This window comes from Sparus aurata, chromosome 6 (assembly GCF_900880675.1).
Source record: "Sparus aurata chromosome 6, fSpaAur1.1, whole genome shotgun sequence".
NCBI lineage: Eukaryota > Metazoa > Chordata > Actinopteri > Spariformes > Sparidae > Sparus > Sparus aurata.
The window spans coordinates 32054497-32070163 of record NC_044192.1 but is presented as its reverse complement, the minus strand read 5'-3'; the positions used below and the strand labels follow the sequence as shown (position 1 = coordinate 32070163).

General features: G+C 41.6%; 1 protein-coding gene across 3 annotated transcripts in view; it reads right to left on the bottom strand.

The window, feature by feature from the left end:
* Window positions 1-5270, bottom strand: part of cntn6 (contactin 6) — a 127511-nt gene extending 122241 nt beyond the window's left edge. For 2 of the 3 annotated variants that reach the window (XM_030421354.1, XM_030421352.1), the window contains exon 1: window positions 5250-5270. The gene's annotated coding sequence lies outside the window, so the exon portion shown is untranslated. The remainder of the gene's footprint in view (window positions 1-5249) is intronic. The other variant, XM_030421353.1, reaches the window with a different exon arrangement.
* Between the last annotated feature and the right edge of the window lie 10397 nt (window positions 5271-15667).

Below are 15667 nucleotides of genomic sequence, written 5' to 3'. Positions count from 1 at the left end.
GAGCCCCAGATTACACTTTCATAGTGTCCAGCATGTCAGATTTATCTCATCAGTCCTGTTCAATGCTCTGTGGTGAGACACTGACGCATGCAGCACAGCTGTAAAAGCTCCACTTCAGCAAACTTCAGGGTAGGCAGTTTATTTTCAGTTAACGTCACATTAGACGTCACACTTACTTTTATCACTCGTCCGATCCCGCAACTGGATGAGGCATTTCACTTCACACAGAGTTTACTTCTCACTTCATTTCCATGTTTTCCTACAGGGATCATCTGTTGTTTCGTCAGTATGTGATATCTGTCACGTGTGGAATCCGTGATGTGCATAGTTTAAGGATTTACATTTTGAAACAGACGTGGCAAACACAGACCTGACCTTAGCTTGATTAGCAAGCTAGTTACAGGTGACCAAATCTGCCAGAGCCAGAATCGAAAGGTCAACGGTCTACCTGTCTGAAATCAAAGAACCACTGAGTCAGAGACCGCTCAACAATTGGACTGTAAATCAGCAAACAGTGAGCTGCATGTTACGGTGGAAGAATACGACGACAGCCAGACAGCTGTGGGAAACACGGTGTAGAAGCAACACCTGTGCTTCCAAGAGCCAAACACAAACTGTCATTTCTAGTAAGACCTCTCCATCACAGGGCACTCCTGGCTGACATTGTTCTCATCCCAGCTTTATGTTGCAATAACACGTGATCCATAAAGAAAAAGAATCACTGCAATGTGACGTCTTCGCGAATGACAGCGCGGCTACATATATCACTGCAGATGACTTCGATAGACATTTCTTTTCATGTGGCAGCCGTATAACTCAGTTTGTATGACAGTTAAAGAAGAAAAGACAAACTTCCAACGATGGCCCGTAGCTGCTGCTGGGAAATCGAATGGCTCCTGCAAATGTTCTTAGAATCATCGTTCTGCATGGGCAACTATTAGCTGCATATATTGGCAGGAAAATGATGTGACTGCACGGGATAAAATATACACTCCCATCACAGTCAGAAGCTTCCTACGTCCAATGTAGTAAAATCCATACACTGCTCGAAGGCACAAAGCTGCTGTATAGTCGGTGTGTCCTCAGTTGGGATGCACACTCCATGCAAGTTGGCGTTTTATCTGGCTAACCAACTGGCAATCTCACTTTAGCCTGTTAGAAGACTTTGGAGGACGCACGTACAGTACTGTACATGTTCCAGCCAAAAACATCATTTTCTGGGTTCCCATTCTCGATGATGAGCTGATTCCCCCCCCCCCCCCCCCCATCGTCATGAATATAATCTATTTAAGACTTTGCAACATGTCTGTGTGACAGCAGCCCTGTATTACTTTCTATCAGTGTTGTGCAGGTGTTGCCCAACTTGAAGCGGAGTCTGTTTGTGAAAACGTGCACGAGCGCTAATGTGTTAGTGACGCCGGGGCTACAGAGGATTTGTTAGAGGAAACTAAGCCTGGCTCCCGTCTGCTTTCTGAGGTATTATCCTCAGTCATCTTTCCTTCACACCTCACAGTCTGATTGAAAAGCCTGTTTGTAAATTTCCAAACTTCACTGTGGCGCATTGGTGGCTTGTGCTGATACCGAGCGTCTGTGCCTTATTTAGGCTTTCGGATAAGACTTCTTATTTCGCGAGCGTGCACTTGTTTGCTTTCGATATTGCTTTGGTAATCCCGCACTGGACTGCAGCTACAGACTTAGACATTACTCTAAAAAATCTAAATCTGGAATATTGGCACTCGTACAGAGGTGCAGAAATATCTCAACAACCACAAAGGCTGTTACAGTTAGAATGTGCTTCCAGACAAACGTTCATCAAAAAAGGTCAACCTGTTTACGGATGATATATTTCTTGGGAAATATCTGAGAGAAAAATAATCTGCTGCTTTCCAGAAATAAATACATTGCATGGATAAGAAGATTAGGCTTAAATCAGGGGTGGCCACTGAGTGATGGCGGCCTTATTACGTGACAGATAAGCAATTAAAATGTTGAATGTGCAAAATCCTGATAATCAGCAGGTTCACAGTCAGGGTTTTTATGAATCATTGATTGTAAAAACTTTGTTGCGGAAAACAACACGAACCGAAATTATTTATGAAATTGTGTATACGTTTACCAATGCAATGTACAGACGGCACTCTGCTGCACTTGGGCTATTTTTAGCAAAAGGGAGTTCAAAAAAAAAAAAAAAAAAAAAAAGATGAAAGTAGCTCCCAGTTCAGTATGGTACTGTACATGGTAATTCCATTCGCTATCCTTCAAAGCAGGGAAAGTGAGGGCTCTGATTTATTCATAAGCCGGGCTCCTTCTGCCAGAGAGCATTAGACAAAGGCAGATCACCCAAAGGTAAGGATTTTGCTGAGAAAAGCAAATAACAAAAGCGTTTACATGTTGCACCAGCACAGGTTGAGTTAGCGGTACGCTGGACTCAACAGACAAGTTCTGACAAGCAGAACTTCTGTATCAAGAAGCTAAGCCAATAGTTTGTTTCCATACACACTCAAGACGGCCGATGGTCAGGTTCTTTCATTAATTCCAATACTGTGGAGTAAAATGCTTCTCCCTGGGCTTGAAGATTTCTTGCAGCTCCATGTCAGAAATAATTCAACATGATTCTGGCTGCACAGCTTCCATCAAGCTTCTGTCAGTCCTTATCAGAGAGTGAAGGTCAACACTCTGTCCTGCTTACCTGGACTCCTGCAGCACCGCTACATGTCTTCACTCCGCACCTCCGGGCCTGAATCTCACCTGACTACCGGGGCCGGAGAGCAGAACACACTGCATTTATCTCAGTCGGTACTACCAGAATGTTGATAAATCACTAACTGCAATATTGGCCGAGACTAATGTAAGTGGGGGAAGGTTGAAAAAGCCAATACCAAAAACTAACACCTACAATTTTGGGGGATATTTAACTTACAGTATGAGTTATTGGTGTTTCTGCAGGATTAAATTCTAGTCAGGCTATACAACCATCTGAAACAAGTTTTGGATCATTATGGGTCAAAACATCTTTGCTGAATTGCAGACTGATCGATGAGGTTTAAGTTCAACAGCTCTTTAGGGCATAACAAGATATTTTTAGACAGCAAATAGAGTTAAACTTTATATTGTAAAAATCAGTATGTTTTCGTTGAACCGGCAGGTGTTATTTATGGTCAGATCTCGCTAAATCAGGAACAAATGACTGATTTAACAGTAGAATAGGGAAAAATGTGTCCACGCTTCTTTAAATCTGAAGATGTGCTGCTTTTTGGATATCTCTGGGTTGTGGACTGTCGGTTGGACAAAACAAGACAATTGAAGATGTTTCCTTGGGATCGGGGTAATTGTGATGCAAACTAATCACCGGAATAAAAGTAGCAGTGTAGGTTTCTGCAAACAACAATTCATTATGTTGCAACTTTTGAGCTTCCGTTTATGCTCTGGTTAGGCTTAGGCACAATAATTACTTGGTTAGGGTAAGGAAAAGATCATGTTTTGGCTTAAATTTCCTGCTTTATTTGTCACAAATACACCATGTTCAGACATCTTGTCAAAAACATCAGTGGGGGGGATTGGAAATTGTCTCCTTACAAATATTGAAGCGCAGTCTTTAACAGTGGCTTGGCAGCCTCAACTCCACCACCATCCCCTCCAGCTCCTATCATGAATGTGAACTTGATACGACACGCATAATAAAAATGTCTCGTACAAATGTGAACATCAGTGCCAAAATGTTGTCCTGGTGACTGGGCTGTGTAATGGGTGTTTGTGTGTATAAAAGATGAAACAGAATTTTTTTTTAAAAAAGGATTTATCAAGCAAAGGAATTGTGAGATTGATTGATAATGAAAATGTCACAGTGAAAAGCTGACAAGAGTATAACCCAAGTGTACATGGCAAGATATGAGATGCATATGCATTAAATATAACGCAGCCCTTCAAATGTGATGTTGGTGGTGACATTTCTAATCCTAGTTATTAAAACTGGTTGATTCATTTGAAATCCCACCCTCCAACACACTGGATGACGCACGCTGACAGCAGACAATCGATTATCACACCGTAATAATCACACCTTCTCTCAGGATTCATCCTACACTGACAACAATCAAATTAAACGACAACATCAAATAATGTATGCTGTCTCCGGTGTGCATTCTGTCATTAAGCAACCAGAGCATCCATGACCAAAAGGTTGTTTCTAATAAAGAGAAATTACTTTTAATCTAGAGCCTGCGGGGCCTCTTAGGTGTGATCTGGTCACACTGATCGATATCTTTCCGTACACTCCTCTCTGCTGCTTCCAACAACGAGACCAAGACATACTCAACGCACAGATTTAGATTATTTTCTAAATAACGAATGGGCTCTCTCAAAGTCTTGCTGCCAATATGTCACCATTTGTGAGCAATGTTAGCAAAAACAATTTATTCATTCGCCACAATCCACTTGTAATACCACATCTATACAATGTAACTAGTGCAATGCTATTGGTTGAAGATTGCTGATTGTAAATCTAATGCCTGTGGAAAATTAAGTCCATAATATATAGTTAATTGATATATGTTTGACATTGCAGGAAAGGGCAACAATTTAATAATATAATCTACTGACTTCATTGTAATGAATATCATGATTATGTGATGTGCAGAGAACAGTAATACTTCTCTGTTACCTCTGTGTTCATCATTACCAGCGACCCCTTCACAATTGTTAATATAAAAATATTGATCAGTGCAGCTCTAATCACCTATCATCTCCAAGCCCAGTGATTTATTCACGCGCAAGAACATAAATTCTATGTTTCTGTCTCGTAGTCATGTAATTACTTCACACCAAGGTACAATAAAGTTCTGCTTGTGCCACTAATATAATTTCCATTAGTTTTACGGTGAAACATGACAGTAAAATGAACTTCAACCATGTCAAATTATCCACTGGCTGCCTGTCTAGCTGGTGGCCAGGGAAATATTTCACTCGGAGAGCAGAAGCGACTGACAGATGCCTGAGCAGCAACACAGCATTCATCAAGCCTTCAGCAGGCTGTGAATACAGAGGCAGCCTCTGCATGTATCCACCTGCAGCTATTAAGACTGCCAAATCCCAGGCATGAGAGGAGCTGGCTGAAGCACTACTCCGGTATCACAAACCTGACCCCGCTAGACAACAGTCAGCTCTGGGTGTTAAACCACCCCATCCGCTCCATACATCACTGTTATCTCCATCACCCCTGTGAAGATTAGCCTTCAGCCCGCACTACCTACCTGTTCCGACGGCAGCTGTTGAGCAAACACCCAGAGAATCCAGGCAACATGAGATGATAACCCCAAAAAACCGGGTTAATATTCTGAAAGGTGAGGGAATGCACTGACAGACAGGATGCCTTCATGCAAACCTCCATCATAAATACAGCACTAAATCATGTAACTCGATCTCTGGAGTTTTTCTGTAAAATCACATTACTAAAACATGTCTAATACCACTCTGTTTATCTCTGTTGAATGGAATAAAGCTTCATTTAAGGAGTTCTCATTTTGCTCAGGTTCGCCAGAAACACCCCGAGGCGCACCTGGAAGTTCCTAGACCCCAAATAGGGAAACATACACACATGCTCACTTTGCAGACACTGAGAACGTAAACAGCAACAGACCGATTGAACTTCATGTTGGCGTATCAGCTGAATTTTATGCAGACTGTGCTGCGTTTGTGGTGGAACAAGAATAAAACTACACTGCTGTGAACTGTTTATGTGCTGGCTTGTCTCTGTTTTTTTGAATGAAGGGAGCCTGGTGGCCGAAATCAGGCCTGCGTCTGTCATTACGTGGGGATGAGGATGTGAAGGGGCCCATATGTATTCTCTAGATGACCCTCCTGAGAGTAATCGACGGCGCTACAGGAACGTGGCAGGTTTATTAAGTCAGTGCTTGGAAATTAAGCCACAAAGTGGCATATTAATCATCATTCCAGTGGACTAAGTGACAGAGGAGTGTGATCATTGAATACAATTTGGGTGGGAGGTGGGGGGGACATTTGAATGAAAATGGGTAATGGCATATTTATGATGCTGTAGTACCATCCTGGGTGGGCATAGGGTGAGTGGGTGTGAGTGTGTGTGTGTGTGTGTGGGAGGGGGGGGGGGGGGGCATGAAAAACTGCATGAGTCAAGACATCTGAAGGAGGAGGAGGTGAGGGACTTATTGGATACAGCACTTCAAATATGAGATAAGCATCAGAGAACTGCAGGCACATCGAGGACACACACACACACACACACACACACACACACACATACAGTACAGTCACTAGATGAGATATAGTGGGTGGGCAGTGTAAGGATAAGCTTTTCAACATTTTACTATCACTGTCTTTATCATTTTCTCATCGCATTCAGTGGATTTTAGACTTATTGTATATTTCATATTAACACATGAGAAAAATACCAGCGCACTTCGTGAGAGAAACACTTAGAGAAAGCCTCCGTTCACACTCTCCCAATCTCTATCCCAATCTGTCGCTGCAGGTGTCTCCCGCGCTTCCCCCTGATCATCGAACCACTGATGGAATGTGGAACAGAAAAAGGGCGCACGTCACTTTTACCTTTACCACCCGCCTCTGCAAATGTGCGCGCACGTCCTGTGCATCGTGGAAAAACTCTCCAATTCTCGCATTAGCGGTAATATCTCTCCACACCGCGGGGTACCGACATGCAAAATTGTGCGCCGCAGAGCGGCGAAATGCGCAAAGGGTTCACGGTGTCTCAGCCCTGTGTAGAATGCACTGTTGACACTTAACTTTCTTTAAAATGCTAAAATGTGGGGATAGAAGGAAATATAAAGCATCAAAGGGGGATCATCTCAGCCTGCAGGACTAGTCGCACGGCACCTGTGCAAACGCACGGCAAAAGGAAGAGGCGGTGAATTATCCGCGCGCTGCGACGTGCAGGCAGGCGGCATACACGCCGAACTGTGCAAAGATCGCACACTATAGCATGGCACAAAAACTTTGACGGACGCTTACCCGTTCAGGAGAGGAGACACGACAGTCAGCTGAGGAGAGAGGATGTCGGGGCGGGCGGAGCGCACCGAGCCACGCAGCCTGCACTGTGGATGAAAGGAAGGACTGTACACGTCCAGCAGTGAACTCCAAAGTGCGTCTGTCTTTTCAGACCACCCCCACTTACATCAAACTATTTCCAACTGTTTCCTCCTCATCACCGTGGCACTCGGTTCAAGGATTATTCATCACTCGCGTGCAGCACTTGGTGGCCTGTTCATGGGGCAATGTTCTATGCAACACACACACCGACACACACACTTTATATGCATATTAACAAACACGTATTTGTATCAGTTAAATGAGAAAACATACAGCCTATGTGCATCACATGTCCTCATAATGTGAGATAGGGATATTTCTGTGCGTTTTTTTTTTTTTTTTCTATAGTTTTGCTTTGTGATGTGTTTTGATCCCTTTTCCAATTATTTCAGTACCAAACCAGCAGTATCACAAGTACACAATATAAAAGGTAGCGTGCGTTTCCCGTGGTCGCCTCACGCTGTAACTTTCACTAGAGCGTCAGAAAGTGACGAAAAACAGTCGGATCAAACGTTTTGTGGATACAAGTTTGAAACATTACCTTGAACATTTCTGCCTGAGTCATGTCAGATAGAATTTCATCAGCAAAGGTGGTTTGCTCTGATCCCAGACTTCTTACATTTTCTTTTTTGTTTTGATTGAGTGACCCCGAGTTGCAGATTTTACACACTGTGTACTTAGATTTTCACCACCAAATGATCAAATCTGCAAATCCTAGAGTCCGCTTCTCCTAATTATGCTACAGCTGGTAAGCTAACTACGCTACTGCTGCATACTTAAACCTGCAATAACTGATTTTCTGTCCACTAGGGGACAGTTAGAACACATTATGAGCACAATTTATCATCGTGCAAATTGTCATCTTACAGATATGTTGAATTTAGCACGGCATCTATCAGTTGAGGAAAAACAACGTTACTCATTTGGAATCATGTTTCTGACCACCAATTACAAATGTAATTCCAATATTCGCTATTGTTTTTGTTCCATTTTGGGTTCCTACCAGCTCCTGAGAGAAATATCTTACTCTTTAGCTGCGTAACATTCCACTGTGTTCACCAGCTACTGTCCTACTGCATCTGTGGTTAGTGCTGTGCGGGTGGTGTAGCCTACACTAGGTTTTCGGAGCTTTGTCTCTGAAAACAGCTGCCTGCTTTGGCACAGTATAACACTGAAGCTGTGGGCCGGAAACAATGTGCCATCAGTATGAGCGAGCCCTTTCACTTTCTCATCTGCAAATCATTATAAGAATGTTATTGCTGGTGCTTTAATAGATTAAGTCGCAGAATTGTATTAAAATGGCAGATATCGATTCACATAATTAATCCAATGTAACAGCAACACCAAATTTAATGGTCAGAAATATAGAGAACATACTTGACATACCTGACAAAGGTAACTGATAAGGAGTGAAGAAACTTAATTTGCTTGGCTCCTTTTTTATTTTTTTAACAGGATATTAAAATTAATATATTATGTATTGATATATATTAATAATATTAAAAGGTTTTGAAGGAGTACCTGAAGTGTTAAATATTTAAGCCTAAAGGTTCAATGCAAAATCAATCATCTGCCAACAAACATTCCAGCCCGTCCTCGTTTTATTGAAATCAAACATTTTTACTTGGTCTGAAAATCCTTGAGCTCTGCTGCTCCTCGTGCACTCGTTGCACCACTCTCGCAGATTCCTGCCCTCAGCTTAAATTTGATTAATTTATCCGTGTTTCTTCTATTACCACTGCATCTGCTCAACCAAGGTAATGACTTTGAGCTTCACCTATTTTTTAATTGAGTTCCGGGCAACAAACCAATTTCTGACAAAGAAAAAAGCGGAAAAAAAACCCAACACAACATGGAAGTAAAGATAAAGTAAATTAAAAGCAGCTGAGATGATTAAAAACACAGAAGACCTGAACGAGAACAAGATGGGAGGTTGCATGTTCAGCATACCTTTTTGTACATATAAATACCAACGGGACGGTTTTCTTATTGAAAATGGAGTGGTCTTCTAAAATTCTGCTCTATTACTATTACAAGAATTTGACTAATGTCAATAATGTGAGGTCAAAGAAGAAAACAATGATCAAAACGATGAGGAGATGTGGAGGGGGTTTCTCTTCATCCAGACCAGAGACATAGAAGGAATTAGGTAAAGGAGCAGAAAGAGAGTGAAGTCATTATCGTTACAGATGATAACTCCGGGGGCCATTCATGTAAGGACAAATCCCAGAGGAAGTCACGCCAGCAGTATGCACATCATTATCAATATAATCAACTCCCTTGTGAAATTCCAGCCCCCCCAAAAATAGAAAGGAAGTAGCAAGGGTAGATTTCGGTTTCATGGTCTGTGGAGAATGTGCTCAGGATCCAGGAATGCAAAACTACAGCAAGGGCAAATATGCAGTTATCAGAAGCGCCTGCATAATTAAAGTATTCATTTCATGTAATTACCGCCTAATCCGGTGGGACACCAAGTATTACAATCTGAACTCCCTGATATTGAACAACCTGGGAAAGTGTTGCAGAGCTCAGTAATATTAGATGGTTTCAGTCCTTTGGGTGAGAAAGTCACTGTTGAACTCATTGATTCATCGGCTGTCAGTTAGGGTTTCCACAGAAGCATGTTCAGTTTTTCTGTCTTAACATAGCAAGAGGGTCCAAGCGAAACAGTAGGTTTTCCTTTGGTCCCGTAATAGTTGAGAAGGTAATTTATGATGAGATATTTATTGTGCCAGGTTTGGAAAAAAATAGAAGCAAACCACGTCATGTACAAACACCAAATTGTCTCAGGAGTTTTTCATTGGAAGAAGTCTGATAACCTGTCAACCTGCCACATTGAAAATGTAGGTGCATGGTAATACGACACAAAAAAGATATCTGATTGCCATTTGTATAACTTCATACACTTCTCTGCTGTGTCATTATGGATCCCACTCCCTTTCTTGTAAACACCTGACCTACTCTGTCTCTGACTGGCTTACTCTGATATTTCCCATGTTAACCCAGTTCAGATGAAACCAACAAACAAGATGTTAAGAAGCGAGCTGCAGCGGTGCTGGTAGGCCTTTGGATAAAATTAAGTTGTTTAGCTTTCCCCCTGTTTCCAGTTTATGTGCAGAGCTGAGCTAACCAGCCGCTGCTAGTGCGGTACAGAAGCTCTTCTCTGTCACCACGGTGGAGAAGAGGTCGTGTAGCTCGGGCACCACTTTGCGATGCCTAGGCCTGCCACACACTTCACATATATTATAATTTGTGTCAGATATATATATATATATATATATATATATATATATATACATATATATATATATATATATATATATATATATATATATATATATATATATATATTATTTTTTTTTTCTTCAACATGGCAAGTCTTCCTTCCTTGAATCAAGGGTCTAAGGACAGAGGATGTCGTTCACTGTACAGATTGTAAAGCCCACTGGGGCGATGTGATTGTGATTCTGGGCTATAGAAGTAAGACTGATTTGATTTGATTTGATTTGACAGTAGCATGGTATTTACTAAAGACAAGAGGGAGGAATCAATGTAATCTATACAATCTAATCCTTGGCAAGAAAGCGAACAATCATGTTTCTCAATATGACGAACAATTCTTTTAATATGGTTGTGGTTATGTTTTACTATGTAAAGTAAAGCCATTAAGCATTATCTAAAAGTCATTTTTGATTTTTTTTTTGTTTTTTTGTTTTGTTGTTGAGCTGATTGATGACTCATTTTAGCTGCTTGCTGTAATTTGCTGCTACACGTGTTCAAACATCACACTTCCTCACAGAATCTTGTTAAATTGATCAATGTGATGTCTCTCCTTATGGCACGTTTGACGTGAAGGTGCCGTGAGAATCGAGAATGCTTCTGTCTGTGTTTGTGTGCATGTGCTGGCCGCGCTGTTGTGTGCGAGACAGAAACACCAACATCAGCTTTTGTTTCAGCAGCTGCAGAGAGCAATTATATTCCACACACCTAGCTTGCCATCGAGGTGGCTGTTGTTGGATACAGAAGACGGTTTAGTCCCGAGTTTCAACCACATCTCATTGATTGACTGCTAAGAGAAAATGAGACAGCTGCCTTTTGATGTCACACAGTCGTTTGCATAATCGCCTTCATTCAACAAGGGTTAAACTGAAAACATGAGGGGGCAAAGACCTGTGTTCTCAACCACTTTATGTGCGAGCCACAATACAAGCTTACACTATTTAGTTTTTCATGCTATTCCGTAACAAAGAAGCCTGTCACAATACAACATGCAATTTATGTGTGTGCTGAGATTTATGAAGTGCAGACTCACCTATTACCTCCACTGTGCATACTCAACAGCACATTTAGTATGGTTATTCATTATTTATATATTTTTTTTATCTTTGATACAAAGCTGCTTTGCGTCATGCTTGTGGTCACCCACCGAGCATCTGTTGTGGCCCATTTTGTGATTATCTGATGCCAACTCATTGAGATTTTGTCAAGCCTGCATTGTTAATGGTGTATTGCATCCATCTTCTTTGTTTCTTTCTTTGTTTTTTAGTCAAATATGTCACTGTAATACCACAAACTCTGCAGGCTGCACCGATCAATATGTTCATCGGGTCGAATGTTGTGTCGCTCACAGTGATGAACCTTCAGAGAATCACATGGAGGATCGTTCAGTCACGTACCCTTTTGGATCCGCTTTTTAAGCATCGTCTCCAGGCACAGTGAGCAGCTGTGTTCAGCAAAAAAAAAAAAAAAAGTTCTAATAAACTCACTGTATGCTACCAACATAGCAACAAACACCAGACAGACACATTTAGTGAATAACTGTTGAGCATAAATGATCATTCAGATGCCAAAGAGCCAGATACTTACTGCAGGAGTTGGCAATCAAAGCATTTATCAGGGGGGAGAGAAACACAGCTTCAAATAACTGTTACATTGCCAACAGCAGTTAGCACTGTTGCCTCACAGCAAGAACTCCCTGGGTCAAATACCACTGGGGCGGTACATTTCTCTTTGGCGTTTCCATGGTACCCTTGCGTGGGTCCTTGCATGGGTTTCATCCAGGTTCTACAGTGTCCCCCACCAGACAGCTAAATTTGGTTGATTCTCCTGCAGTATCCTTGACCAGGGCACTGGCTTAAATCTGGAGTAGGTCCCCGGGTTTGTACGCTGCCCACTGCTCCCTCGAGACGTACATTGTATGATATGTGACAAAAATGAGGAATCTTCTGTTTGCTATCACTTTCTCCATAACAAGCTTAAGGTCGTAATGTCGGTATTGTGCAAGCTGTTTATTGTGTGTCAATCATGTGTTATTTTTGGGTCTGTGACTCCGCTCCTTTTCTTGAAGTGAAACCTTCCATCAATAAATTATAAATTGAACAAGATTAGTGTTGAGCAGGAAGGCATTGATGTACTGCCTGAGTAGCTAATATAGCTTTACATGACTTCAACATTTTGAAGGTCAGCATGTTTGCTGTTTAATCAGAAGTTGAATGGAGGATATCAATTTTGTCTCCTTCTGCCCACTGAAAATCTGATTTACATGGTATGTCTTCTTAACTTTGAAAAGCAGCGCGCAGTATCTACTGCATTACTTATTTATCTGTTGGTCACAAACTAAGACAAATCACAGAGTAGGGCTGGGCGATTAATCGAATTTTGATTGCGATTTCGATTTTGGCTTCTCACGATCATGAAAACACTGTAATCGAAGAAAAACGATTAACGTGCCACCGCGCGTCGTGTTAGCAAATTACTGCGCTGTAAATGCACAGTGAACGCACCTGTGTCACCTGCAGCTGCAGCAGTGAGTATGTGGATCAATTGTGGAACGAAAGATTGACAACATGGCAGAAAAGCAGCCTGAGCCTTTGGTTGAAAAGAAAGGTAGGACAACTTCGGTCATTTGGAGACATTTTGGCTTCAAATCGTCGGACGTGGAGCAGAAGGAGATTGTTTGCAAAGTCTGTCACACCGTCGTGTCAGCACCCCAGGGCAACACGAACACATTTATTTAACCATAAAGTGGTCTGTGACAAAGTATTGAAGGAGCAAAAGACCCAAAAAAGTGCAAGAGCGCCAACTTCAGCCACAGCCACCACAACACAGTCCTCCATTGACGACACTCTTTACAATGCCGCTCCATATCCCACCGGCTCCCGGCGACAGCGAGAGATACAGAGGCTGTGACATTCATGCTAGCTAAGGACATGTGCCCTATCAGTACCTTCAGCAACCCAGGCTTCAAGACACTGGTCAACACTTTGGACAAGCGGTACGAGTTGCCATCACGCCAACATACAAATATTATCATTTACTTTTTTACTTGTTACTAATCTATCTGGTTGTTTTTCTAAAAGTTATATTTAAAGTTGAGTTTTGGTGGCTCAATAAATACTTTTTTTGAAATCAGGGAATAATCGTGTTTATTAATCGTGATTTCAATATCAATCAAAATAATTGTGATTATTATTTTTAGCATAATCGCCCAGCCCTATCATAGAGGTCAGACAACTGCGATTGAATATTTATCTTGTAACATGTTACAGTTATGACAAAAAAAATGACAACAGAAATAAAGTTTGCTGATGTCACATATCTCCGCAACGCAAATTCACCAGCAGTTGTCTGCCCAGAAGTGACTTTTTGTCACCTAACCGAGTATTTAAGTTCCCTCAACCTAACCTAAAACTTAAAGTTAAACTTAAATGTGATATGAACCCCCGGTCCTGTGAGCAATAGCCCTGTTCACAATAGTTGCAGATTTGTAGGTTGAAATGATTGCCCTGGAGCAACATTAAATATGATGTTCTAGGAACAACATGAACACAAGCTTGAACTATGACATCAGAAGAACATGATTGCTCAGTTTTAATGACAGTCTTGGAACAACGTTAGTTTTGATGTTCTAGGAACAACTCCAACATGGTAATATCAGATACACCCAGGCACTGGAAAAATACTGCAACAACTGAGCAAGAGTTGTTCATTTTTTGGATAATTGTGGCTGCACATTTACAGTGTTTGCTGTGCAGTAAAACCAGCCGCCTTCTCATAGGTATAAATCATTATCAGACTATTCCAGATTTAGTTATTTGGTGTGTGTGTGTGTGTGTGTGTGTGTGTCTGGATACATGGCTTCTCATTGTTGGCATCTGTAGGTAGCTAGCTGGTCACCAAAGCACACTTTAATGGATTGGTATAAGAGTCGGTGCGACTTCCTTGTCTACAAGCTCGGGTTGGTAAGGAAATAGGCTATTTAGCTAGCTGGTTGAACTAGGTTGGTGGTTCTCAAACGTTTTTCTCATAAGGTACACTATTTCTGAAAACAAGTATTTCTATGCTATACTTTGGAATATGATCATAGCTATGTGAATCAAACCAATAAGACTCCTTCCAAAGCACACCAGCATGCGTTGACTCACAGTTTGAGGAGTTCTAACTGGCCTGCACTCACGTTGATGTTAATGTGGAACACGGGCTAGGCATAGAAAAAAAATGGGACCACCTTATTTTGCCTTTGTAGAATCCACTTGAAGTCTTCAAGCATTTGTTTCCCCTGAAGCCTATGAAGCACACGTATCTCTGCAGCTGATAAAGCACCGTCTCATATCTTTTTTTTCAGTGTAAGTTTAAGTGTGAAATAACGTGTGGTGCTAAAAATAAGTTGCAATTGTCAGGATAAAATCTAAAGATTTCCGGGCTGGACTGAGCCCCCAGTGTTTCGAGATCCTAACGCCGCCTCTGGTGTGTACTACAGTCCCCTGCTTTTCAGTACACTGTGACCCTTGATAATGATTCATCGAATTTTACTCCCACTCAGTGTGAGTAACATTTCAGAGGAAAGAGACAAATCAGAGATGCTTTTTATATCTAGACCTTTCAATCAGGATCTGACCTGTCTGTAATAAGTGACACCAAAGCCCGGCTTTGTAATTTATGTGCTGCCTCAACAAATTGCTTCACAGGGGACCAGAGGAGAGCTTTTCTTTTTCTGGCAGATAAAACCCGTAGAGACAGAGCCTTCTCGTACTCCGAGCTGGTATCTGCCTTGACTCCACCTCCCCCAAACATAAAAACTACATTTAAAGATGATCATGTGAATGTTTTTTTTTCTATAAACAGCTGTGTAACTGCAAAGGAATGTAATGGCTTTGATTGTATGAAACCCTGCCACCATTTGTCATATTATTATAGCTGTTGCAGCTTTAATCAAAAAACCTCTCTGTAATGTGTCTGTGGTGGCTTCTGCTATTGCCTTAAGTCACACTTCTGTCTTATTACATCTCTGAAATTTTATTTGCTTGCTGAGGCAACACAGGTTTCTCCCTCTAATTGTCTCTTCAGGGAGAGGGGTCTTCATGTGTGAAGGTAGGGAGCAAACATGGGACCCACTTTCATCTGACCACAGGACACGGTGACTAACAGTTGAACCTCTGTTTGCTGGAGCGGTCACTTCTGGTTTCCAGGGCCACAAATGCTGCAATCATTCATAAAAGATCACTATGTGCAGGATTTGTGTTTGAGTGAAGGCCAAATATTCAAAAATGCCTGTATTTTAAGCCTTTAACCTAATTTTAGAAACAAA